This window comes from Mesocricetus auratus, unplaced genomic scaffold (genome assembly GCF_017639785.1).
Source record: "Mesocricetus auratus isolate SY011 unplaced genomic scaffold, BCM_Maur_2.0 Super-Scaffold_4256, whole genome shotgun sequence".
NCBI classification, from domain to species: domain Eukaryota; kingdom Metazoa; phylum Chordata; class Mammalia; order Rodentia; family Cricetidae; genus Mesocricetus; species Mesocricetus auratus.
This window is the reverse complement of record NW_024429182.1, coordinates 6,942,168-6,969,009: the sequence shown is the minus strand read 5'-3', so window position 1 is coordinate 6,969,009 and position 26,842 is coordinate 6,942,168. Positions and strand designations below refer to the sequence as shown.

Genomic DNA, 26,842 nt, shown 5'->3' with positions numbered 1-26,842 from the left:
CATGACAGGTACTTCATTGACAAAGTCATTTCTCCAGCCCAGGATCCATACTTTTTAACTGGAGAGTGCAACCCGACAGCTAAAGGTGGAGATTGTGAGGGGAAAAAACAAGCTTGACAATGGAAAAATGTTTCTGAATGTGTGATAGCCAAAATCAATTCAGGACTAATTATAAAATGACTCTGGAGTGTCTCTGGCAGCAGTCACCCGTGTTGTGTCTCATATCACGTGACTTCACTGTAGTCTTGATTCTGAAAGTAAATCACGCAGTTGGTACAGTGAGTGTTACCACGACACCTAACATTAATGAGTGGTGTCTGTGATGCCTTGGCCCAGATTCAAGAGCTCTGTACACTATGAAATACAGTTTTATAGTATATATGAAGTTATTGTCATAGAAACATGAGGATTTAAGTGCAGAAAACAAAGACTTTCAGTATTTCTCGTACACCGTTTCATCAGGTAAGTATCACATTAACATGCCTTTGCATTGTATTGTGTTAGATGTTTGAGTTCCCAAAATGAATCTTGCACAACAAATTATTAAGGAAATTATTAAACAAATTTGGGCTTGGAATTAGGACAGCACTTTCAAAAAATATTTAAAATATCCACTAAGCATGCTTTTTCCATTTTGTGCTATGTGTCTGTGCAAAGTATAGTTCTCAGCATTGACCATAGTAGAATAAAAGTATCCATCAACTCTAGAATATATTGAAGATGTCCTTTTAGTATGAAATAGCCAAAATTTACTTCTTCATGTAAAAGCAAGCAGTCACACCCACCTCATTAGTATGCAAATCACCTCTAATAAATGATAAAATTATACTCAAGCCAAATAATTGCTTTGATTTCTGTGCTTTATTATCAGTGTATGCTTCCTGTAACCTTTATATGTTAATGATCATATACAACTTTTCAGGCTGTGACAGGAATTTTTAAGAAGTTTGCTTTAGAGCACACTACTGTTCTTTGTCTTTTAGACAGACTCAGGGAAGAACCGTGGCCGAGAGTTTGGGGGATCATCAAGCATGGTTTCAAGTCCTCAGGAGAATAGCCTTTCACTTTATCCATTCTGTCTCAGGTCCTTTGGGGCTCGATGCTATGCAGGTTTCCTACATCACAGGACTTCCCAGGAAGCTGACTGAGGTAAAGGGTTGGGGTTGGATGCCCCTTTTCCCCGTTCCCGTCGGCTGCTGTTGCAGAGGAGTTGAGAAGGATGCTGAAGTTGGTTTGTGATTCATCACTTCTGCCTACAGAGGGGGTAGGCATGAGCCATGAGCCAGATGGGATGGCTTCTCTCTGGGCTTAGGTAGCAGAAGAGTCCGTGGAAGAGCAGCCGGGCATCGTTAGTTAGACTGGTTGTTCCTGAGCTCCCCAACCAGGAGCATCACCCCCCTTTGTCAATTATGGTCTCCCTATTTTTTTTTTAGCACATTGTACCTGCATTTGAGGAGACGGACGTTTTCAGCTTCTAGAATTATCTCTAATTACCCAGTCAGATATGATTTTTGTCTGATGTCTTCTCATTCTCATTATCTATCCCATGTAGTGTGCAATTTCTCAAAAGTCAATAGATTCCTGGATAAATTAATAAGAACAAGTTAGTTGGTCTGCCTGACTTGCTTTGGAACAATAAGCCTGCCTGCTTCTTAAAGGGCAGAGGGCTGCCACCTGTCACCCTGAGTGGATCACTACCATACAGAGCACCTTGTCTCGCTCCCACTGTAAGCTGTGATGTGGTCCAAACTCCTTCTGCGGAAGCGGCACTGAAGGTGGCAGAGGTTCACGGGACAATCTCCAACCACTCGATAAAATCCCTTTCGGGCACTGGAGGGAAGGCATCTAGGGACACTACGCCTGCTCTTATTTTTTTCCCCTGGGTCATTGTCTTTAGACTTAAAAAGTAACAACCTACAAGAAGGTAACCCACGCAAATTAGCTCAGAATTGAACTCTCTTTTGGTGGCCGACAATGTGGTTTCTTGGATGGAAATTATGTTTGCTCGTCTGGGTGTGTGATCCTGAATTGCACCCTTTCTCCCGTGAACTGATTTCTCAGACAAACCGTTTTCCTGGCTGAGCCTTCGTGTTTGTCACCTGTAAGCTGCAGACGAGAGCAACCACGTCCGGTTTGGTGTGGATAGCCAGCATTCAGAGTCTATGATGACACTTCCCGCACTCCTGATAATACAAATACCCAGTAAATGGGATTTCTCACTTTTGTTTGATGGAAGGTCTCACTGTGTTTTATTTTGATCTGATATTCTTTTTATCTCAACAATGAGAAGAACTCCTGAATGTGATACTGTCACCACAGTGGAACTTCTGGTAAAACAAAATGTGAGTAGAACCGCAAAAGGGGTAACACCAGAAGGGCCAGCTGGATGGAATCACAATGCAGTCCAGGAGCCTCCATGCTGGGCAAATTTTCAGTGGATTACCAGGTTCCTGGTGTCCATGTCTCACTCGGTCAGAGGTGAATGATGTACAATAGGGGAAGGGTCTGTCTTTCAGATCTTTAGAAATAAGTTATCCAAACAGGAGTCTGAGACAAATCAGGGTCTAGATGATACTGCTTTTATTTTTAACCCACCAATCTGTTAAATCATTTATGTCTCGTTTACTTGGTCCTTTTTGGGCTAGATGCTGTCAACCCTTGCTTCTAAGGACCTTGAGAGTGGAGTGGAGTAACAATGATCCCACACAGCTGTCCCATCCTAAGGAGTCTAAGTCTCATGCCTAATAAGCCCTTAGCTAAGATTCGAGAGGATTGTGACTGTAACTATCCAGTCTTCAACCCCATCAGAGACCTGAGAAGTAAAGTAATATTACCCGAGTGAGCAGGAAGTGCAAGCAAGCCTGGACAGTCACCCAGTGTTTGTTTCTGGGCAACGCTGGGGCATCCGACTTCGGCTACAGGCCTAGAACATCAGACAGACCATTTTCAGAAGCAGGAAGAGTTGAAAGCCTGTGCCAGAGTGGCCAGATGGAGGGAGGCAAGAAAGGAGTGGGCTGGCAGAGACCAGCCCATGTCCTCAATCATGGAAGGAAGCTCTGAGGGTGTTTTCCCAGCAGTACCTGGTGGCGCTAGGACAGCTGCCTGGACTCCATGGGTGGGGGGGAAGGGGGAGGGGTTATTCAGTTAGCCTGTGTGTCCAGGTGGGGGCTCAGGAGGCCTTCGGGGTCATGGGGACAGTCCACCCATGTGTGTGGGGGGAACACAGATAAGTTGAAAATCCACAGAAGTCTTTTAAGGGATGAAATGAAAATCACACATGGATACAGGATGAAATGGTACAGCTGCCTCTCTGTCTACTAGGAAAGGATAGGGAAAATTCTGGACCAGGTCACTGAGCCATGGTGTCAGGAAGCCTTCTTCCATGTCCAAGAGAGCACACGACCCCTCTCCTCAGGTCTTATCTGGTCATGTACTCTGAGGAGACTATGTTCAAAGGGCTAGTAACCCCAGTACCACTGCTTAAAGGGACCAGATTCCCACAACATTGTCCAAACTCAGGTCTAGAATACTCATAGCTAAGATTTTATGAAATGATCCCCAAATCTCCATAGTACAAACACACATCTAATTCTCTCCAAGGGCCTCACTTCACAAGTAACAAGCATCTCTATTTTGCACCTAAGGAACACATCACCTTGGTAGTGATGGAGGGAGTGCGAGAGATACAATTTAGGGCAGCAATGACAGCAGCAAGAAAGCCAGCAACTGACTAGGCAGTCAAATCTTAAAGCATAGTGCCAGAAAGAGTGATGTCTTTCTCCAAGGGTTATGCTGTGCACTCAGTGCAAGCAGGCCAGTGGCTACCACCTCTACACACGGATTCTCACCCTTCATCAGACTGTGTTCGGCTAAAGTCTCCTTGTTTGCACCTCAAATCCTCAGCCCTTCTGTGGATCTCAAAGGTTTAATGGTCGTTGTAATTTACACAACCAGGAGAGGATTCTTCCTGCTTCTGTACCATTCATTAATAACATACTCATTAACACACTCACTTATTGCAGCACCCGTGCCACAAGCAACTCCGAGGTATCAGGGAAAGAAAGACCAGATGTCCAGCTGTTTGTACTAAGCAGTGTCTTCATTTTGCCAGTGCTAAGAGGTCTCTCTCTTGTAGGAGGGAGCAGTCTTATATATAGTCTTACAACACAGTAGAAAAACCCCTGGTGGAAGAGAGCATGTTTTCCTCGTGCTAGATGTTAATGTCAGTGGGGCAATGCGGGGGCAGTAAGCCAGGACTAAAAAACAGGATGCACCTGTGGCTATCAGCTGGCAAACAACTCAGAGACCCTGTGGGGACTAGGCCCCAAAACCTCCCATCTTTTTATTTTTTAAAAATTTGTTTGAACTGTTTGCTACTCTATAGACTCTTCCATGCAGATTTCTTTGGCTCTCAGGCCATGTTATAGGCTTTTGGTATTTTTCTCAGGGGCTACAGCCATACCCATTCCTTGTAAAAAGTTTTTAGAGATGACTCACAAAATTGACCTTATAACCTTATAACCGACCCTGTATAAATGTAAACAAACATTTATAAACAATATTTGGGAATGTGGGCGTCATTCTTTCCAAACTACTCCCTGATGTTAAGGGGCATTGATCATATCATGGGGATCATGACAAAACTCAGAAACCTGTATAAGTCCTTATTTTGGGGGTCTGTAAGGATGCATCATCTTAACTGTTTTATATGTTGAATCACTTGGGCCACTGCTTCCTCGGGTCTTGCTTCATCAAACCATATTAGTCTGGATAATACCAGTACCTCGTTTACTAACTATTACCAATTTTCAATTCACCTATTTTCAATCCATCCTCCAACCGAGGATGATCCCTCAGGAAAAAGCCTTAAGATTTACTCAATCCACTCTCCAGTTGAGAGTGATCTCTCAGGTTCCCCTTTCTTTCCCGACCTTGTGGGCAAAGGCCTGGAGATTTAACCTGTTACCCCTAACTTGGTACCCCTTTCCAATACACCCTCATAACCTTACTTGCTGGCCAGCCTTTGAGGGTGATCTCTCAGTTCCCCTTTACTTTCCTGACCTCAATGGATCAGGCGAAAAGCTGGAGATTAATTCAATACACCTTCTCCTTAGAAGTGATCTCTCAAGCAAAAGCCTGGGGATTTGACCATTCAATTTTACTGTTAGAAGTTGAGGTACTTGTTTTTAATTCTTTTCTGTCTTGAGTCTCTCCTCTCCTGAGTCTTCTTTCTGGCCAATCTTTCCCAGTCTTTCCAAGTCTCTCTGGATCTCAGTGGGACCTCCAATTGCAGGGCCTGTGCCACAAGCAACTCTGAGGTATTAGGAAAACAAAGACCAGATGTCCAGCTGTTTGTACTAAGAATTGCCTTTATTTTGCAAGTACTAAGAGGTCTCTCTCTTATAGGAGGGAGCAGTCTTATATATAGTCTTACAACACAGTAGAAAAACCCCAGATGGAAGAGAGCATATTTTCCTCCTGCTAGATGTTGATGTCAGTAGGGCAATGTGGGGGCAGTAAGCCAGGACTAGAAAACAGGATGCACCTGTGGCTATCAGCTGACAAACAACTCAGAGACCCTGTGGGGACTAGGCCCCAACAATTTATGAGAGGGTTACTGAATGCTCCCTCATCCCAGGAAGATGATTCTCTTAGTGAGGGTTTCTATTGCTGTGAAGAGACACCATGACCATGGCAACTCATAAAGGAAAAACATTTAATTGGAACAGATAGCTTACATTTTCCGAGGTTCAGTCCATGATCATCATGGCAGGGAGCATGGGGGCTTGGAGGCAGAAATGGTGCTGACTACATCTTTATCAGAAGACAACATGAAGTGGACCGTGACACTGAGTGACGATTAAGCAAAAGAAAAGATCTGAAAGCCTGCCTCACAATGACACACATCTTTCAAAGAGGTCACACCTATTTCATCAAGGCCACACCTCCTTATGTGCTTATAGGGGCCAATTACTTTCAAACTACTACAATGAGCGGTGCATATTTTAGTGAGGATATGGCTGAGAAACCCAACATCCCCAGAGAAACATAAAAAGAATGTGCAAGAGGCATAAATTCAAGTATGAGGAGATAGGAAACACAGATGGTCTTTCATGACTGCAGGTTTGACAACATGGATTCAACCAACATTTCTTTGGAAATATGTGGGCGTATGGGGGGAAACAGGGATTATCCAAAGGGAGGGGCATGAAAGGCCATATGGAAGCCTAGTATCTCACAACCCAACCTAAAATAAGATGAAGAATAGTAGAACATTTGTGAAAAGGAAGAAGAGGGGATAAAGGATTAAGCAGGATCGGTGCAGGGAATGGCTGAGAGGAAGTGGTGATGAGTGGGTTAACCAAAGTGAAAAATGGATGAAAAATGCCTTAGGGAAACACACTAGTTTGTAAGCCAATTACAAAATACAGCTTTAAGAAGGAGCCCCAGTTGAATCACCCAGTGTGGATGGACAGTGTTACTCCCAGAAGGCATGGGTTATTAAGTGGGAGTCACAGTGCAAGGCATGGGGTGCCTCCCTAGAAGACGTTAGTCAAGGAGGCCTCAGAAGTTTCTGAAACAACGTAGTCCATTGCCCGTGCCGTTAGTTATCCTCTGTCAGTTCATGATAAGACCCCGTTGTGGAAGACACCACACACTTCAGCTGCAGGATATATGGAAATCAATCTCAAACCAGCTGGGAGACTTCCTTTGTGCTGGATGTCGTTCATAGCTCTGAAAGACGCTGCACAGCCTGCTCTTCCAGAAAAGACATCAGTGGTCTTGCTTAGTGGTAAAGCCAGCATGCTGCAATATTGATCTGCCAGGCAAGATGTGTCCCCGTGCAACAATGGCAGCACTGTTATGGAATAGCCAAGCACTTTCCTATCGGATTTGGGTCTTGCTCCACAGAAAGCTCATAGCTAGGAAGGTTGTGAGCCCTACCACAGAGCCTGATATTGTTACTTTGATAAGCGGTCTTGCTTTAAAACAGCTTCTAAACACTTAACATTTATCACCACACATTAAGACCCTGTTGTGGGAGACACCACACACTTCAGCTGCACTCAGACTTCCTGACAGAGGCTTCTTCCGGCTGTGGCCATTAGTCAGTTGAGAGACGGGTAATTGGTCAGAGGGCTGAGAATGAAGACTGAGGACTCGGCTCTAAATGGTACCTTTACATCATTAACCCCATCACCACCAAGGCTGAGCAACATTGTGGACGGGGAGGCAGAAATAAGGTAAGAGCTGGAGGATGGAGAGAAGAGTGTGAAGTGTTGCCTTTTGTTTGTAACATGGCTATCATCATCATGAACACACAGTAGCTGCGGTGATCTGCAGAAGACCCTCAGAAGGTCAAGTCGGTCAAATTCAACACAGATGAGTTGAGTGTCCAGATCCCATCACATACTGAGGAGAAATTGACAATGAAAATTGTTGGTGCAGAACGAAGCTTTATTTATGGAGGATGCATGCACTTTTTGGTGTCTCACATCCAGTGAATGGGCCCATAGTCATGTATAATATGGACACACTAACAGAACTTTAGCAGTTATAAAAACAAGCCATGGTGGGGGTCTGTGGAAGAAACTGAAAGGAGAAAATGAAGGGTAGATATGATCTTACTTCATTGTATACATGTATGACATTCTCAAAAAACAAATATAAAAAGGAAACCAGAAGAGTAAAAGCCAAATTTTTGAAAAACAAATATAGCAATATAAGTATACCTTTACACAGTATAATAACTTTTTATGTATCATTTGCATTGTATTAGGTACTAACACAGAGATAATTTGAAGTACACAGGGGAATATGTTTAGGGTACATGAAACTACAATGACTTTTTAATGCAATTGCAAGGATTTTCATGTTCATTGGGTATCGTAGTTTAGATATGCATTATCCTCCTAAGGCTTGTGTGTTGGTGTCTTGAACCCTGTATTTGTCAGGGTTCTCTAGAGAAACAGAAGTACAGAATAAATCTTTCTCTCTCTAGGAAGGGTATTTATTAGAATGACTTACAGGCTGTGATCCAGCAAATTCAACAATGGCTGGCTATGAACCCAAAGTTCAAGAACCCAGAAAGTTGCTCAGTCTGCGAGGATGGATGTCTCAGCGGGTCTTCAGTAGGTGCAGGGATCCTGGCTCTAATGCCAGTGAAGAAACCGACTTTCTAGGAAGGCAAGGACAAGCCGACAAAGGGAGGACTTCCGTCTTGTCTTCCATGTCTGTATCTAGGTTCCAGCCGAAGGTGTGGCCAAGATTGAAGACTTTCTTCCTGCCTCGAGGTCAGGATCCAAACCTTGTGTCTTCCTTCTTCAAAGGTACAGAGTAGAAATGGATATACCCACTTCAAACCAAGCCAAAAAAATCCCTCACAGGTGTGCCCTCCACTTTCTGGATTCCATTTAGTTCCAGATGTAGTCAAACTGACAACCAATAATCCATCACAACCCTCAACAGAGCGAGCTTAGAAGCCAGGCTTTCCAGGGCTGATTGAGTCCTGAAGCCTCGACCCAATGAATGGATTGCTAATTGATGGGTTGATAATTAAAGGACTATTGGATGTTGGAAACTTTGAGAGTGGGAATTGTTTGGAGAAAGTTGATTGCTGGGAGTGTGTCTTGGAGAGGGACGTCTTTTCTCCAGCCTCTTTCTTGCTCTGTCTTTTGATCTCCTGTCACCAGTGAGGTGACTCATTTTTCTCCACTGCGTGTTTCCTGCCGTAGTGTTCTGCCTCACTGCTCAGCGTTCCAAACATAGCAGAGACAAGTTCCTCAGGCCTGGGACTCTAGAATTTGTGGGTCTAAATAAATCCTTCCTTGATTAAGTTTTTTTTTTCCCTCCGGTATTTTGCCACATTGACAAACATGACTAAAACATGGAAAATCTAGGAACCAATCCACCAGGGAAGCCAAGGAACAACTGAGTTGTGGGAGCTAATTACGACTACATGGTGTGCTGAGGCATAGCACGGGGACATGCCTTCTGTCATTCCGGAGAGGCTTGTGAGAGAGGCGTGTGATTAATTACACCCAGCAACCATACATATGTTTCCTCTCTTGCTAATTGCAGCTAGTTGAAGGACCACTGAGCATACTGCTCTTGGTGGATGTCAGGGCATTTCACTGGATTCCCCTCGGTTCTCTGTGAAGCCACAATTAACTCCACTAATTATTCCCTTCACCACATGTGCTTCACTTAATGAAGAACCAAACTGATAAATGTTGATCTTTTAAAAACTTTTTCTCCAAAAGCCATCTTGGCTGCCATCCATGTAGCACCAACAATGGCTCCTTGAATAGAATCATGAGTATCAAATGCATCCAAAATTGTTGGGGGCATGGGATTACACTGGCAATAAGCCATGTGCACATGTAGTTGGATATAATTTGGAAGATTTTCTAGTGGGTCAAGCAGGCATTTCTGCAGCAACTGATCTTTAGCAATGACTAGTGATGCCATAGGCATTAAAAAAAGATGTATATCAAAGACCAGGCTAAATGACAACTCATTACAAATAAACAAGAGTCCAACACAGGTGCCAATGATACTGTTGGAATTTACCAGACTATTGTGTCCCTTAGGTAACAATGATGAAAGCATACTTACTCTATCCTAATCTCTTTGACTTCTGTCAAGATGTCTGCTGCAGTTAGAATTTTATGTCCTTGCAACTAGCTCCCAAAATAACCACACAGAGAGTTATTATTAATTAATACTTGGCCAATGACTTAGGGTTGTTATTAACTAGCTCTTACGTCTTAAATTAATTCGTATTTTTTACCTATGTTCTACCATGTGTTTTTGGTACCTTTCTGAGGAAAGGTACAGCATTGCTTCTCCTGTGTCTCCAGGTGACTCCACCCTTCTTCATTCCAGAAGTCTCTCCCTGTCTGTAACTCCTGCCTAACCTCTTCTTGCCTAGCCATTGGCCATTTAGCTCTTTATTAAACCAATGAGGGCAACACATCTTCCCAGTGTACAGAAAAATTATTCTACAATATTTCCTTTTTTGTCTAATTAAAACAGAAGGGTTTAACTTTAGCATAGTAAAAACTATATACAACAAAACAGTTATCAAGTAAGAATTACAGTTACAATATCCAGTTCGTTTGTATTTGGCCAATTTAGGGGGAATATTCTATTATCTACCTTATCATTGTGACCCTGAAGTTTTATACTTTTTATCATAACTAAGGAAAACTATGTCTAACTATTTAGTTTTTAAGTCCATCAAAGATTCCAGAAGGTTGTAATATTGCCTAATGACAGGGGCATTTGACTGCCTGGACAGTCACCCAAAGTTTCTGTGCAGTATTGGGGCATCCATCTTTAGCCTGCAGCCCTAGAATATCTGACAGACATTTCTGAGAAGTAAGGAATCTTGAAGGACTGACCTAACTTGCCTTGGCAAAGTTTGGCAGTTGCTTTCTTTAGTGTTCTGTTTTTCAGTTTGGACAGCATACTGTCAGCAGTCTAATTAAGGATAGTTTTTTTTACCAAATGGATTGCTTTTGCCATAAAGAAAACAAACTCCATTTGGAGTTTCTTCAATGCTCATCATCTTCTCTGAAGTAGATTGGTGTTGTCAGGGATTGGTGTTGTCAGGAGCAGACAGGTCTCACTGTTATAAAAAGCCTCAGATTATTAAACATCTTACATGCCATATTCTGTAGGTCTAGGAGGTATTTGAAGACAATCTATTTATCTAACTATATTTGCTTAACTTTGAAAATATACCTAATATGACTACAAGTTTGATTATTATAGATGGCTGCTAACCTATGTTTCTTAATTATACATTACATTTTTAAATGAACTGCATAAGCACAATACCCCAAACAAGAGAAGAAACATACATTCAGTATAATAAAAATAACTTTAAATTTGTATCAATAAACCCAAATCTATACCAATGTAAAACATTTTGAGATTAATAGTTGCTTTTTGGATTAAAGTAAATTCAACACTCTACCCTTTCCCCCTATCATCCCTATACCTACTTTTTCTTCAGAAAGTGGTCCTTGAATCTAATCCCTTTGTTTAGCTTTTTCTCTGATTATGACCAATAACAACTTGTAACTAACCCCCCCCAAATGATGAAAATATCCACAACCCCATTGAATGACCAAACACACTACCCCATATCTTGGGAAACTGGGCATTGTATGTTCTAGACTGCTTCCTGCTGTCTATATCTTTGAGGGACCCTGAGAAAATTAGGATAATGGTCAAGTCCTGGCTGGAGTAGTCTGTGAGGCTGGACCATCTCAGCCAGGAGCCCTGAAGCTATTCTGGATGCAGAATGCTGAGGAAATTGCAACAGATGCACTCTGAGAGGCTGGGTCACCTGGGCCACCCATTTTCAATGATGCTTGGTCCCTTGCTCTGAAAACACATAAACTTTTAAAGGTAGCACACACATCTGCATTAACACAAGCAGAGACTGTGCATTGTACATAAGCCAGTGATGATTTTCTGTTTTGTGTTCAAGCAGGTAAAATATACATCATCTGTTTTGTAGATTTTCTAGGTTTATTTATTTTTTATGTCTGCATCCAGGATTTTCAGGAGTCTTCCCCAATCTAATCTGATTTCTATTAACCAGGAAGGAATCTATAACCTTTTGCTTTCAGTGGAAACAAAAGCATAGCCTCTTCTCCAATGCAACGTATATTTTTATTTCCATTGTGTAGTTAAAATAGTTTTAAAATATATTGGTTCATTTAATTTGGGAGTTTCCATAATCCCATGTCTCTAAGCAGCTACAGTTTGTTCCATCAGCAATCAAAGAATTTTAAGTTAGCCGGGTGCTGGTGGCACATGCCTTTAATCCCAGCACTCGGGAGGCAGAGGCAGGCGGATCTCTGTGAGTTCCAGGCCAGTCTAGTCTACAGAGAGAGTTCCAGGACAGCCTCCAAAACGATACAGAGAAACCCTGTCTCAAAAAAAAAATTTAAGTTGGTACAACACAACACAGGACCCAGACTCCCTGTGTATTTCTCATCTCTATACAGCTTAGTCTCCTTTACTGTTTTATTTCGTTGCTTAAAGACATTATTATTTTTTAAACTATTTTTATATGACTGTCTGTATCCCTTTTCTTTTCTTTCTTAAGCCTATGTACATTTTAAAGCACACTGTGCTCTGCTTAGGATCTGGATCTGTCTTTATTGAGCACCTGTGGTGTCCTCTGCTCACAGTAGACAAATCTTAAACTGCTATGTCAGCCACTGTCATGACTCAGCTTAGTGCATGGTGCTGGTGCATGGAACTGGTGCATGGCGCTGGTGCATGGCGCTGGTTCATGGCGCTGGTTCATGGAACTGGTGCATGGTGTTGGTGCATGGTGTTGGTGCATGGTGCTGGTGCATGGCGCTGGTGCATGGTGTTGGTGCATGGAACTGGTGCATGGCGTGGTTGCATGGCATGATTGCATGGCTCCAGCCCACAAGCAGTCTCTGTACTGCCATGGCTGAGCCTATTGGAGAGACTTTGGTCACAGGGAAGCCACATGTGGCTCTGTTTTTTTAAAGCTTTCTCAGGCCTTATGTGAATGTATGTACCAGATGTTGGGTGCCACTTGGTGGTGGAAAGTTTTGCCCTGCCAGCCAGGACTCATATAACCACACAGAGACTTATTATAAATTATAAACGATAAGCTCATAGCTTAAGCTTGCTATCAACTAGCTCTTGCATCTTATATTAACCCATAATTTTTATCTTTGTTCTGCCATGTGTTTTGGTACCTTTCCTCACCACAGCATGCTCAACTTGCTTCTCCCGTGTCTCCAGGTAACTCTGTCTTCTTCATCCCAGAGTTCTCTCCCTGTCTGCAAGTCTTGCCTAACCTCTTCCTGCCTAGCTATTGACCATTTAGCTCTTTACTAAACCAATGAGAGCAAAATACATTCACAGTATACAAAATGATTATTCCATAACTGTCTATGGATCTCCAGACTCTCACATGTGTGTGGGGAGGCTTGTGTGTGTCTGTGGGAGAGCTTGTATATGTGTCCTTGTGTGTGGGGTTTGTACGTGCATTCTTTTGTGTGTGTAAGTTTGTGTACTTCTGTATGTGAGTGTAATATTGTATGTGTGTATGTGCTTGGGGGAGGCTTGTGAATGTAATCTTGTATGTGTGTATGTGCTTGGGAGAGGCTTGTGTGTGTGTGTGATCTTGTATGTATATACTTTCATGTGTGTGCTTGTGGAGGGCTGTAGGGGGCGTGTGTGTGTTTATGTGTGCAATTGTATGTATGTGTATGTATAGGTGACATCTTACATGCTTTTTGCTTTGGGTTCTAATGTCTGTGTATCTTGCCTTTACCTTGTGTTGTTTTTATTTGATTTTTAAGTTGTTGGTTTTAATTTATACAGATACACACAAAGATGCATGCATATTTGGCTTCCTGGAGCATTCGGGAGAATAAGAACTTAGCGTAGCCTCACATTACATCACTGCAAACAAGCTCAAGTGGAAACATTAGCATTGCACTCTTTAGACAGCCTTTGGGCTCCTCAGTCTGCAGAGTCCCTCATCTTATCTAGTTTCTCTGTGTCACCTTGTGGGGAAAATAACATATATTTCTCTGTCTTTTGCATAGCAGCTTAATAATACTCTGAAATGTTTGTCATCTTCTGCCTTAAGTACGTTAATCATAAGTTTCTCCCAGGATACAAGGAGAGAGAGGAAAGCAAGAAGGAATTCTCTCTTCACCCTGAATTCCTGTGCCGTTTGCCAGCCTGACAGAGCTTTTCAGCTTAGTCCTTCCGCAGTGCACCCTCCCAGCCACCACTTCCAATCCCCAGAGCTCCAGTGACGTCCCTAATAAACCAAACCTCTCCAGTACTGCATGACCTTGTGAGCTAGACAGGGTGGACTGTTTCCTGGGCACATTTTATAGATTTGGTAGCTGAGCAGCCTGGTTATAAAGACATGAATGCCTGTGGCTCGTTCTCAGTGAACAGAGTGTCCCTTTCTGCTGTCTCTCACCCTCAGCGAGGACAAGAGGCAACAGGAAGCAGGGGCCCATTCAGTGTGTTCTCCACACTTCAATGTCTCTCCTCCAAATGCCATCTTGCTGTGAGGTAATGCTCCTGCGTAGATGAAGCAGAGTGTGAGGAAGCCATCTGCTTTGGGTATTTGCAATACTGCTCAAGATCAACACTGTGATCGTGACCCCTGTTGCTCATATAATCCCCCCTCACTATCTTCAACTGAACTCCTGGAGCTTGCCTCAGTGCTTAGCTGTGGATCTCTGCATCTGCCTCCATCAGTTTCTGGATGAAAGTCCTAGGATGACAATTAGAGTAGTCATCAATCTGGTTACAGGGGAAATCAGTTCAGACACCCTCTCCATTATTGCTGGGAGTCTTAGCTGGGGTCATCCTTGTGGGTTCCTGGGAGTTTCCCTGGCACCAGGTTTCTCCCTAACCCCATAAAGGCCCCATCTATCATGGTGGGGAAACCCATAGAGACAGCTGACCTGAGCTTGTGGGAGCTCAGGGACTCTGGACAAACAGGTAGGGAGCTGGCATGGGACTGACCCAGGCCCTCTGCATCTGGATGACAGTTATAAGGCTTGGTCTTTTGTGGGGCCCCTATCATTGAGCCCGGAACCTGTCCTTTGTGCATGAGCTGGCTATTTAGAACCTATTCCTTGTGGTGGCATGCCTTGCCTGCCTTAACGCAAGGGGTAGGAGCTTGGTCCTGCCTCAATTTGATATGCCATACTTTGTTAACTCCCATGGGAGGCCTTATTCCTTCTGAATGGAGGAGGAGTGGGGGGGGAGGGCTCAAGGGAGGTGGGGGGAGAGAATGGGAGGAGAGGATGGAGAGGAAAACGTGGTTGGCATATAAAATGAATGAAAATCCTCAATTAAAAAAACAAAACAAAAATTAAAATAAACCAAAAAAGATCAGCACTGTGAAAATTTTATGTTAGATAATTACTGTAGAGGGAAGAACCCTGCCTTATTCCTTATCATACCTCTAACAACATCCCTTCCCTCACTCACATCTGAGAAGGGTGCAAACAACATACCACAAATGGATAAAACTAGAAATTCGTGTTTCTTTTTTAATTGAAAAGAGGTCATGTGACTTCAAGTTGGAGGGACAAGAAAAAGCAAGTCAGAAAAACCGTAAGAGCAGGCACTCTTTCCCCCAAGATGAGCTGTTACGGGTTTTGCTACGCACAGCCTTTTGGCTTGTTTATTTGAATGGATGGCTCAAGGAGGTCAAGAACTCCAAGTCCGTTTTGGGAGAAGACGAGACATTTGAACAGCTTGACGTTGGGAGGTGTAAACTGTCGGAGAGAAAAGTGTGAGCTGCAGCAATTTGTAAATGTGGCAGACAGTAATCCTGGTATTTCTTGTTAATTGTTTTTCCTCAGGCAAGAGACTTTCTGTGATTTACATTGTGGAGCTCAGTGACACTGAGCCAGACAGCTCATCACCTCCAGAGGCAACGGGTGGAGACATGACAGCTGCTTGGGAAATGAGAGGGGGATCAGGACAGCGTGCTCTGCTGCCTCGGAACGCCTCGTCTTTTCCAGAGTGTCAGGGGTGCTGCCATGTGCCCTGTGCGTAGGAAGAGTCCTGTACTCAACAGCTGCAAAGTAAGTGGCGAACCCCCTTTCCATGCAGGGGCTTCAGAGTGTTGTACCCCTTCCCGATGACGAGGACCCCTGCGAACCTGTGTGGAGAGGGACAGAGGGAGAAACAAGAGACCTCAGAATGAGTAGAAAACCTTTGGCCAGGGCACACGTAATTCACATCTCTTCTCCCCGTCGAAGACTGATGTCAAGTGCCTTCCTTGGCTGCTCTCCATCCCTTTATTTAATTTTTTTTGATACAAGGTCCTGTAGTAGCATCCTGCATTGCCAGTGAACTTGTAATAGTGGCCACACCCTTTGGGCATAGTTTCAGCTGTAGACCTGGTCCTTTTAAGGTAGAGTTGTGAGCACATGCTCTCTTGGGTCTCAAAGAGCATCAGAAGGGCAGAGACTGCATCTTCTGGAGCAGGAAGGCTGTGTCTCCTCTACCTTAAAAGGGTCATGTCTGCACCTGAAACCACGCCCAAAGGGTGTGGCCACTACTGCAAGTTCACTGACAAAGCTGAAGTAGATTTAGCACCAAACTCTAGGAATCTTCCCACCTCAGGATCCTCAGTTTCTGGATTATAGATGGACGCCACCACACCCAGCTTTTTTTCTGTGAGTACTGGTGGTCTGAGTTCCGGTCTTAAGCTGATACATCATATCTCAGCCATGTCCTAGCCTGTTGTGCAGCATGAGGCAAGTGTCAGGGACAGTTGAGGAGGGAAATGGTCAGGGCCTCTCCCAAGCCTGGTTCCTTTGCTTGTCTTCCTGGAAACAGTTTGTTGAAAAGATGCACCTCTTATCTACAAACCTCAGGGATGAAATACGTCCTGCATGTCTGTCTGTATGTCCTGTCTGCAGACAAGCAGATTTGCAGCCAGAGGCTCTAGGTGGCGGTCAGAAGGGGTTTAGGGAAGATGCCTATTGGTAAGTTTGTGCTTGGGACTGGATCAAGGCATCCTCAGGGTCAACAGGACACTGAGAGAGAAGCAATGGCATTGACAAGGTGCATTAGTCTGGGCAATGGCAGAGTTTCAGAGTCCCCTTCACAAGGGGCTCTATGTCACAGGACTTTGAGGTTTTATAATGTGACAGTAAAGTAACAATGATTCCTTTTGGAAGAAATTCATGATCACTGATGGCATCAGATTGATGCCCTGCTACTTTTGACTTCAGTTCCTGGCTTAACTGTGTTGTACTTTCAATGCTGTGCTCATCTTACCGATGGCTGGTGCCTCGTTGATCCATGAGTGGGGGAAGGTGTCTCTGATGCTGACTTGCAATGGTGTAGCTTTTCCTGGTGAACTTATTTCTATGTGTTTCAAAGAGTGTAATGATAGAGTAAAGAAAGGATTTCATTCAAGTCTTTGTTGGTCAGTCATTGAGCTTACTTGTAGGAGCCCAAACAACTCATGTCAGCTATTCAATAGGGAATGCTCTAAAAACAGAATGCTAATTAATGAATAAAGCAGATGCAGCTCCCTTAGAGTTTACACCAGATGAAGAGGAAATGACAAATAATAAACATGTAGGGTGACCTCTCTTTGCTTATTGTATGCTACTTACTGTAAACATAAGGCGATAGAGAATTGTGTGGGTTATGGGGTGAGCTATCTAAATGGAGGTAGACAGCCCCAGGAAATGTTTATTATAGTCACAGAAAGCATAGTATGTTAAACCTGGGAGTGGCAAAGAAATGGAAACGAGCAGCAATTTTTTGTGTGTGTGCGATGGTGACAAGTTTTTGTTGAAAACACAAGTATCTACTTCAAATGAGTGAGGAACTTCTGAGTAATGGAGCTTGGGGATATAGTTTAGATGGTAGAGTGCTTGCTCAGCATGTATAAAATGCCCCAACACTACGTAAAGTGAGTGTGGTAGCGAGTGAGTGTGTTAGTGAGTGTGTTAGTGAGTGTGGCACTGAGCATGGTGAGTGTGGTAGCGAGTGAGTGTGATAGTGAGTGTGGTAGTGAGTGAGTGTGATTACGAGTGTCATAGTGAGTGTGGTAGTGAGTGTGGTAGTGAGTGAGTGTGGTAGTGAGTGAGTGTGATTACGAGTGTCATAGTGAGTGTGGTAGTGAGTGTGGTAGTGAGTGAGTGTGATAACGAGTGTGGTAGTGAGTGTGATAGTGAGTGTCATAGTGAGTGTGGTAGTGAGTGTGTTAGTGAGTGTGTTAGTGAGTGAGTGTGATAACGAGTGTCATAGTGAGTGTGGTAGTGAGTGTGTTAGTGAGTGTGGTAGTGAGTGTGGTAGTGAGTGTGGTAGTGAGTGTGATAGTGAGTGTGGTAGCATGTGCTTACTCCCAGGACTCCCACCCCTTACTCAGAGGCTCAGCTAGAGGAGCCTGGGCTGAACCGCAGTCCTCTATGCCTGCGTTATTATTTTATGCTGGGCGCTGTTAACCAGAGGTGCACGGAACAAGGCTAGATCTCAGGATCTTGATGACAGTGCTCAAGCGACATCCAGGCTGGTAGAAAATCGAGGTTGTCAGAGGTTTGCACGCAGTTGTCAGCTTTGTATAAAAGGGAAGACGGGTAGAGGGGAAGGAGAAATGTTTGTCGGACCCTTGCTGCATTCTGCGTTCGATTATGTTCTCTGAGCCCATGAGTCATTTGAATCACATTGCCAACAGTGAGGTGATTGCCTTCGAGCCCATTCTACCTGGGAGACCCTGAAATTCATACCACGTTCATTGCCAGTGGCTTCAGCCAGCAAAAGCAGTCTGTCTCGGTAGAAGCCTTGTGAGGAAAGTCAAAGCCAACTGCTTTGGCCAATAGTTTGCAGATAGGCTTGGTAGTGGGGCTCCGGACTGGCTACATTCCTTCACCTTCTGCGCCAATGAGGTAGGTATTCCTCTTTCTTTCTCTAGAATGAGTTTTCTTACATTGGCAGCACGCACACAGACTGGTGTGCCGCAGCTGGCACATATGACAGGCCATGAAGCCAGTGTTTCAGAGAGAGGAGTTCTTCACTAAAAGCGTCATGCATTGGCTCTCCCCTGAGCGGGCCAATCTCAGCACTCACTGTTTGGTTTCTCTGCTGTAGTTTGGGGCATGGATGGGCGCCTGTCTGGTGGGAGGGATTTACAGTAATACTCGTGTCCCCCTGGGCAGTGTGTGTGTCTGTGTGTGGGGCAGAGAAAGACGATAGCGGCGGTGATGACGACGATAATGACGTTGATGATGCAATGATGACGTTGATGATAATGTACACATACCTTGGCACAGAAACAGCCTGGTCTATACAGAAATCAAACTCCGTGTGCCTCTAGTCTGCACTAGTGACCCTTACACAGATGTCAGTCGCCTCACGTGGCTGTACGTGTGGTGGACAAGGGAGAGCCCAGACTTCCGCACTTTGGCTCTTCCTTTCCTGAGGTTCTGAGACCTGGTGTGAACCAGCTCCTTGTAGAATCTTAAGCCAGAAGTGAACATCCAGGCGTGGAGGAAGATTCATGTTCCTTTTGCTGGCCACTTGAAAGGATAAATTTTATGACCCAGGAAGACTGTTGAGATGGCTTATTGCCTTTTGGTGAACTGAACAGACAGAAGGAAAGAAAGAAATAACCTACATGTCATAGCAAGTCGGCAGGCCCAGGGAATAGAGCCTCACTTAGAAGACGGAACAGAAAGGTTGATTTTAACGTGACTAAATTGCTTACAGACACGACACAGCCTTTACTTGGCATTTAATCAGAGTTCATGATCTTTCTCTTTCTCCTCATAAATTCTCAGACAGCATGTGTCTACTGACTGTCAGTCAGTCTTTGGGACTTCAGACAGTGAAGTTCCCTACCTGCCATATTCTCAGCTGCTTGCTCCCCTCCTCCTGAGAAGAACTGGCTACCGAGGAGGAAGCCAACTGTATATAAACGATACAGTGAAGGGAACTTGACTTGCGTAATCAGGTAGTTCAAGGACAACTGCGTTTAGGATTTAAGGTGGCTCCGTATTATATCTCTTCAGTTCAGCAGTCTTAAATCTCTTCTTCCGTTCCCCCTTGATGCAGACTGGACTGACTGGAGTGATGGACACACCCTGAACCACAACCAACCATTTTGGCTAGGTGAAACTGAAATCTCATTGGCCAAGCCTGGACTCCCTGCCCATTCCCCAGAATCTGAGAACTGCAGCCCTCTAAATGTTAGAGACACGGGAGGGAGGAAGGAGTGTGGTTATTAAAAGACAGCGCCAGTTATAGAAAGATCAAATCAGGAAGCATTAAATAACCAATATTTTGTAATTCTGTTATTTCACATTAATAACTAAAAAGACGTGTAAGTCTGTGATCTGTGTGCTTGCTGACAGAAAAAGGCAAGGAAGCTATTTTTGTCACAGTACTGAGGACTAACTACATATTTACAGTTGAGAAAGAGGACATAGGAGGCCTATATGACAAGCCCTACCCCCCAAAGTCACAGCCTACACAGAAATCCATGGAAGAGAAATATCAAAAGTTATGATAAGGATGCTGAAGTGTAGCTCTCCACAGCTGATGACTTCTAGTGGGGGTTCAGGTGAGGAAAGCTCTTTATGGGGCTGACCACTGGGAATTTGACCATGCTCCAGTGAGTATGTGGGCAACACAAATTGGACTTGGTTTTTTTTCTATTTTTTCTTTTTTTCATTTTTTGGGGGTGGTATCACAAGGAGGAATATGGGAAGACCTGGGAGAAATGGGAAGTGAGTGTGCTCAGGGCTGACGATGTAAAATTCCACATAATCAAGAAAATATTATGAAAAACCCCTCATAAACAAAATGTCTGTATCTGCAAATATCCCTCCCCAGTACGTCCATAAGTTCCATAAGGGTAAGTGTGTGTCTGTTCTGTTTACTGATAGATTGCTACTGCCTGCCATACGATGTGGCACATTTTAAAGATTTAGGAAGTGTTAGCTGAATAAATGGATTGAATAGGTAGATGGATGGATGGATGGATGGATGGATGCATGGATGCATGGATGCATGGATGGATGGATGGATGGATGGATGGATGGATGGATGGATGGATGCATGGATGGATGGATGGATGGATGGATGGATGCATGGATGGATGGATGGATGCATGGATGGATGGATGGATGGATGCATGGATGGATGGATGGATGGATGGATGGATGGATGATGGATGGATGGATGCATGGATGGATGGATGGATGGATGGATGGATGCATGGATGGATGGATGGATGCATGGATGGATGGATGGATGGATGCATGGATGGATGGATGGATGGATGGATGGATGGATGCATGGATGGATGGATGGATGCATGGATGGATGGATGGATGGATGCATGGATGGATGGATGGATGGATGGATGGGTGGGTGGATGGATGGATGGATGGATGCTTAAGCATTTGGTTTCCCTCATCTGGTCATGGGTGTCAAATTCAGGACAATGAAGATAAGACAAAAGATCAAGAAAAATGGTCACTTTCTTCTGCCCCCCCCTTTGTAATTTTGAAGCCTGAACTGCTCCCCCCCATTTGTATCCTATACATTTATGAAACTGGAAGGGTCCGTAGAGATGCTCTTTGGCGTAAGACCAGACGGCAAATGGAAGACACCTGCTTCCCTTTGTGCGGCTCTCTCAGTGTTTCTGAGTTAGGTTGTCAGGATGCTTTGTAAACAGCACTTAACTAACCCTCTCACTTCCTGGTCTGTGTTGGTTAGTCTCTTGTCAGCTTGACATAAGCTAGAGTCCTCTGGGAAATGCCTCCACCAGACTGACTGGCCTGTAGACAAATCTGGAAGGGCACTTTTTTTTTTGGTTAATTATTATGTGGGAGAGCTAAGCCCAGAGTGGATAGTGCCACCTCTGGGCAGGTGGTTGGGGACTGTGTATGAAATAGGGCTGAGCAAGCCATGGGGTGGAAGAGTAGCATTTCTCCACGGCTGCTAACTGCCTCTGTTTCTACCTCCAGGTACCTTCCCTCCTTGGATTTCCCCTTGAGTTCCCTCTGCAATAGTCTGTGTTATAGAAGTGTAAGGCAAGCAAACCCTTTCTTCCCAAAGTTGCTTTTGGTCATGGCCCTGATTACAACAGTAGAAAAAGAACTAGGACTAATAATTGTGTCTTTTCCAGAAAAGGAAAAGAACTATAAAGACGGGTGTCTGATACCAATGGAAGGAAGTCCTTAGGCTACGCCTGATCAGTACAGGGAACAGATGATACTTAATAAAACCATTAACTTGAGATTGTCTGGACCTTGATAGGGTTCTCAGACACATGGTCCTGCTGTGTCGTGCTCAGCCTTGAGAAGCTGTGTGGCATCAGAGTGTGATCGGTATACCATTGACAATACCCTCAGAGACGGACATGAATTCCTCCCCCCTTCATGTTCTTTCTCTAAAAGGGGCCCCTCTTGGTCTTAAACCTCAGTTAGGATGGCTCCCTGGATGTTTCCCTGCAGAAGATGGGCACATACATATGATCTTTCCACCGGGGTGATGTTTTCTTCCTGGCTCCCCACCCCCATATGTAAGAACAGAAGCTTTAAATGCGTCTGTCTCAGTGGCTGTCTCCATCTATTTTCTCATGGGAACACAAATATTTTCTGTACATGGTGGCTGTCTCCATCTATTTTCTTGTGGGAACACAAACATCTTCTGTACATTCATGTTTCCTGCCTCTGGGTAGGCAGTGAGATGCTCACAGAAGGTGCGATGCTTGCTGTAAACTAGACTCTGTCCCCGTGTCCAGAGTTAGTCAGAAAGCTATTGGCTTCTTAAGAGGAAGTGACATGTTTTGGGTACATTTCCGAGGAAGTCAGTGCCAGTAGGCTGAACATGGAGTGATTGTAAAATGATTTGTGATGGAGGGTGAGATTAAGCTGCACTGTGGACAACAAATAGGAGTTTGATAGATAAGGGGAGGGAAGGGGCTGCTTTCAACTGGCAAGATAGAGTAGCTGGAGCAAAGGTTTGGAATAGGGAAGGACTATGATTTATTAAAAGAAGAGTGAGTCTGGAGCTCGGCCACACTCTAATGAGAAGCAGGACACTTGGAGGAGGCTGTAAGGATTTCTACTCCCTTCTCTCATGAAAACGAACATTGGGGCTCAGCTAGGGCTGAACTGCTGGTAGATCATGATGGCAGCATGGAGAAAGGAGAAATCTGTGTCTTGTGGGGGGGGGAACATAATCAAAAGTGTAGGTATCATCCAGGTGTGAGAATGAATGAACTTCTCTAACACAGGCTCCACTGAGACTACAGAAAGAGGCCTCTCGTTTCATGGGGGAGATGGCGATCTGATCTTGAAGTGAAGCAGAGAAGGATAGGAGGAGATGGGTGTTAGTGTTCAGGCATCCGTACTGGCCTGCCCTTGGGGTTCTGACAGGACACGCCCTCAGCTGCAGCCACTGGGGGCATTGCCTGTGCACACTCACTATGTTATGTTCCCTTTGAAAAGGCCCCCCCACCTTCCACCCTCCTCCCTTTCTCTTTCTCTCTCTCTTCCCCCCTCTCTGCTTCTTTGCCTGTCTCTCTGCCCCCACTTTTGTCTTCTGCTGCTCCTGTCCCCAGAAGCTGGTCTCCCTCTCCCCTCCCCCCTTTCCCACTCCCTTTCCCCTAATAAAAACCCTCCGCATGAGCCCTGTCACACGACATCTGTCTCTCTTGCACCACTTTCAAAATTACCACAATGAATAAGGTGGGCGGGAGGAATCTTGTCTGGAGGGGGCACGGGAGGCAGAAGCAGGGAAAAGTCTGAAGCTATGGTGTTGGCTTCCTTGTCAGTCACACATTTGACAGGGGCAGGCAGAGCACATGAGCAAAATGAAGCAGAGGAGAAGCGGCAGTTCACAGCTGCTTGGTCTGTTGCCTCTGGGCCACCATTGCGTCAGGGAACACACAGTGGGAGCATAGGAGCTCCCCTCATGGTGGACAGGAGGCAGGGAGACAGAATGTAACCAAGGACAGGGCGAGCTCTTCAAAGGGATGGTCTACTTCCTCTTACCGTGAAATTCAACTGTGAACTCATCAATGGGGAAGTGGTCTGCGGATGGAATTAGCTTTACCTTGAGCTCTTCATCTCCGAATCCCAGTGGTCCTACCAGCTGGGGACCAAACCTTCACCACACAAGCCTGTGCACACTATGCAAAGGGTTGGGGTCTCTGCCCATGAGTAATAAACAATTGCCACTAATGCAATTGCATTTGACTCTGGGGTTGGGTATGGACACCCCTCCATCACGTGTCCATACTCTCTGCCTATGCAGTGAATTAGCCTCTCTCATTCACAGTTCCCTTTCCTGTTCATTCGTGCATCCAAGCCGGCCACTCTGGTGTCTGTCCCACCGTGATAATTCAAAGCATGTGATAACACGTGGATATTTCTACCAAGGACTTTTTGGAAAGTAAGATCCTAGGAGAGACATCATATCCACCACAGAACAGAAATCTTACCCAAACTCCTTTTAGGACTTCTCACCAATTCTTATATTGTTACCCCTGTCCCTAGAAACCTTCTTATTTTCCTTTCTCCTGGTAACATCTGTAAATCCAAAAAATATTCCCAAACAATCAAGTATTGCTGTCTGTGACCATGGCCTGCCCAACAAACCCAAAGTGGAGAAAGGTTCTCAAGTTTGCTGCAGTTAGGTTGCTATGGGTCAAATACAAACACCTTGGGATGATGCACATCTCAGAAACCATGGTTCCTTGCTGGGAGGAAATGTTTCTTTCAGCATCTTCCAGTTTTTCAAGATGGTGCTTCTAGACATTGACGAACACAGGCTGAAATTCGAGAGGCGGGTCTGGCAAGCCCTGCAACAGGCTGCAGAGTAAGGAAATAAAGGCAGAATCATACAGCCAAATGAAGAGAGGGCTGATCCCACATCGAGGTGGAAGAGAGAGTTTGGAGAGTCACCAAACGAGCCTGTGAGCACAGAAAGGCAGGGACTAATAGCTGAGTGTCCAGGGCGGGGCAGGGTCCTTGACCAGATGACACCCATCCCCTGCCTGGAGGAGCCGAGGGAAGAGGAGGATCGTGACTGGTTGTCCAGTTACCTGTGGTCAGAGATGACCGCACGGTGTCCTTACAGCAGTTCACAATATGAGAATGGTGAACTGAGCTGGCCCTCTGAGCTTGGGGACACAGCCTTTCAGAAGTGATGCCAAGAAGGGAGGAAAATTACAGGAAGGAAAATACCTATTTTTCTGAATGAAGGATAAGACTAAATCCCTCTTAGACATTCCAGAAAGCAAAAGCCAAATATAAACTATGGCTCTCAGCAGCGTGCAATTTCTGCTAGACAGGCCTTCATGGATTTCCAAAAAGAGAAGCCCCCCCAAAACATTTAAAGAGCACTTTGTCATTCCAGGTTCCCGAATTGGCAATGGGATGATTAAGACAAAGTATTTTGATCAGATGTGATTTGAAAAGGGCTTTAAAAATCCTCATTACTTCTAGGTTCTGCCTCTTCGGTGTGCGTCAGTGCTAATCGAGGGCACTCAGCAGACCTTTTAATCACGACAGGATTTGTGGTTATTTGTTTCATTGGTTTTTAATGAACTTGTTCTTACAGCTAACACTGCTGAAGGGGGTGGCCACAGCCACCCAGCTCTCTAGGTCAGAGAGCAGACATCTCTGAGGCTTGGGTCTAGGAAGTTCAGTCTAGAGAGTTCTGACATCAATCTCATCTATATTGACAATGCCTAGCTGCTCACATTATGATCTCTGTTTGCTGGATGTCCGCGGTGAGCGGGGTTTATATCTCACAGCTGTTTAAGACACTTACTGATGCCTGCTCCAGTGCCACAGATGTTGGCCTATTGCAGCGGCTTGATCTGTGACGTTTCAGACTGAGGCTGAAATGCTAGAGACTGATCTGTGACGTTTCAGACTGAGGCTGAAACGCTAGAGACTGTGCGCCCTGCTTCTGTCCTTCTGGTGTTTTTCCACGCCTCAGAGGACGTGACCCGCAACTCACAGGTTGGCGAAGGTGAAACTTCACATCCGTGTGGAGGATCTGGCATCTTCCGGCTTCCTCGTGCATGTCTGCCTCCATTTTGGGGCTGCTATCCTGTCTTTTGAAGACAGAGCATGAGACTTGAATTCTTCAGGCAATCTGCCCTGAAGGAAGGATGCATCTATCTGTCTCTTTATTCTACATTTTCTTAGACTTTTACTAGTGGGCAGCAGCAGGGGGCAGGGTCCTTACTGTGGCGATGGCTCACTATTGAGAAGCATCTGATGTCTACCCTGATGTTTCTCGCCATCCTCTTGACATCTTCCTTCCCTAGTGCATAAAATCCCTTCGTTCGTCTGCACCCAAACTCTCTAGTCTGTTGAGATCCTTGGTGTCTCTGTCCAACAAAAAGCAGTCTACCCAGTCAGTTCTGAGGAAAGCTACGGCTTCCCTGAAAGAAAGGCGTATTATTTTCTATTTTTGAGGAAATCATCAATGGGGCTGGAGATATGGTTCAGTGGTTAAGCATACTGGTCGTTCTTCCAGAAGACGCGGATTTGATTCCCAGCACCCACGTTACTTACCAGGATCTGTAACTCCAGTCCCTAGGGATCTGACACCCTCTTCTGGCTTCCGTGGGCACTGCAATTATGTGCACAGATACACATGCAGGCAAGAAACACAAATACACATAAAACAAAAATAAAGGGAAAAAACTGTGGAGTTGTTTAGGCTGAGATGCAAGGCTTTTAATGCAAAGCTTGTAAGAACTCGTCTGCAAGTGAGTCAGTGCTCACTGCTGGACACTAAGTACTATCCCAATGTACCCTGTCTTTCCTCCTTCGCTCCCCCCACAGAGGACCACCCACGCCGGCCAACACACCCTCGTTCCTTGTCATTCTGTCTTCTCTGCTGCCGTCCTGCTGTTTCTTTTTCCTGGAATGCTTACCCTTTTTTTCCCTGGAAAATTCCTCGATCTTTCAAGACCAGTTTCATGTCCCCTGACTCTGCGGAGTCTGCCCTGACCCCACTCATTGAGTAGGGACATCTCAGTATTTCTACTTGAACACTGGTCGGACTCTGCCATCCACACATTTGACTGAATTTGTTTGTTTGTTTGACATCTGCCTCTTCACTAGCTTCTTAAGAAAAGTGACTGTCAAAATCCTTCTTTGTGTCCTTAGTTCTCACATCAGTGAGTGGCGGCACTAGGGTTCAGTGGACACCCACTGAATGAACGAATGCTCACATCATGCAGACAGTGTGCCAAGTGGTAGACTCCACTTGATGTGGCTTAAGGGGCCAAACCTTT

The 26,842-nt window shown here is 44.8% G+C and overlaps 2 long non-coding RNA genes across 6 annotated transcripts in view; one reads left to right on the top strand and one right to left on the bottom strand.

Moving 5' to 3' along the window:
• Positions 1-842: 842 nt before the first annotated feature.
• Positions 843-4,060, bottom strand: LOC110341627. 4 transcript variants are annotated; one of them, XR_002383592.1, is made up of 2 exons: positions 4,014-4,060; positions 843-1,581 (listed from the first exon to the last, which is right to left on the bottom strand). It is a non-coding gene; the product is annotated as an uncharacterized LOC110341627 (long non-coding RNA). The 4 variants fall into 4 exon arrangements; XR_005871310.1 differs by lacking the exon at positions 4,014-4,060 and adding an exon at positions 2,835-3,107; XR_005871307.1 differs by lacking the exon at positions 4,014-4,060 and adding an exon at positions 2,100-2,184.
• Positions 4,061-7,061: 3,001 nt separating this feature from the next.
• Positions 7,062-26,842, top strand: part of LOC110341527 — a 31,037-nt gene continuing 11,256 nt past the window's right edge. Inside the window, exons 1-2 of one of the 2 annotated variants that reach the window (XR_005876228.1) lie at positions 7,062-7,244; positions 15,408-15,632. This is a non-coding gene — a long non-coding RNA (uncharacterized LOC110341527). The remainder of the gene's footprint in view (positions 7,245-15,407; positions 15,633-26,842) is intronic. The other variant, XR_002383504.2, reaches the window with a different exon arrangement.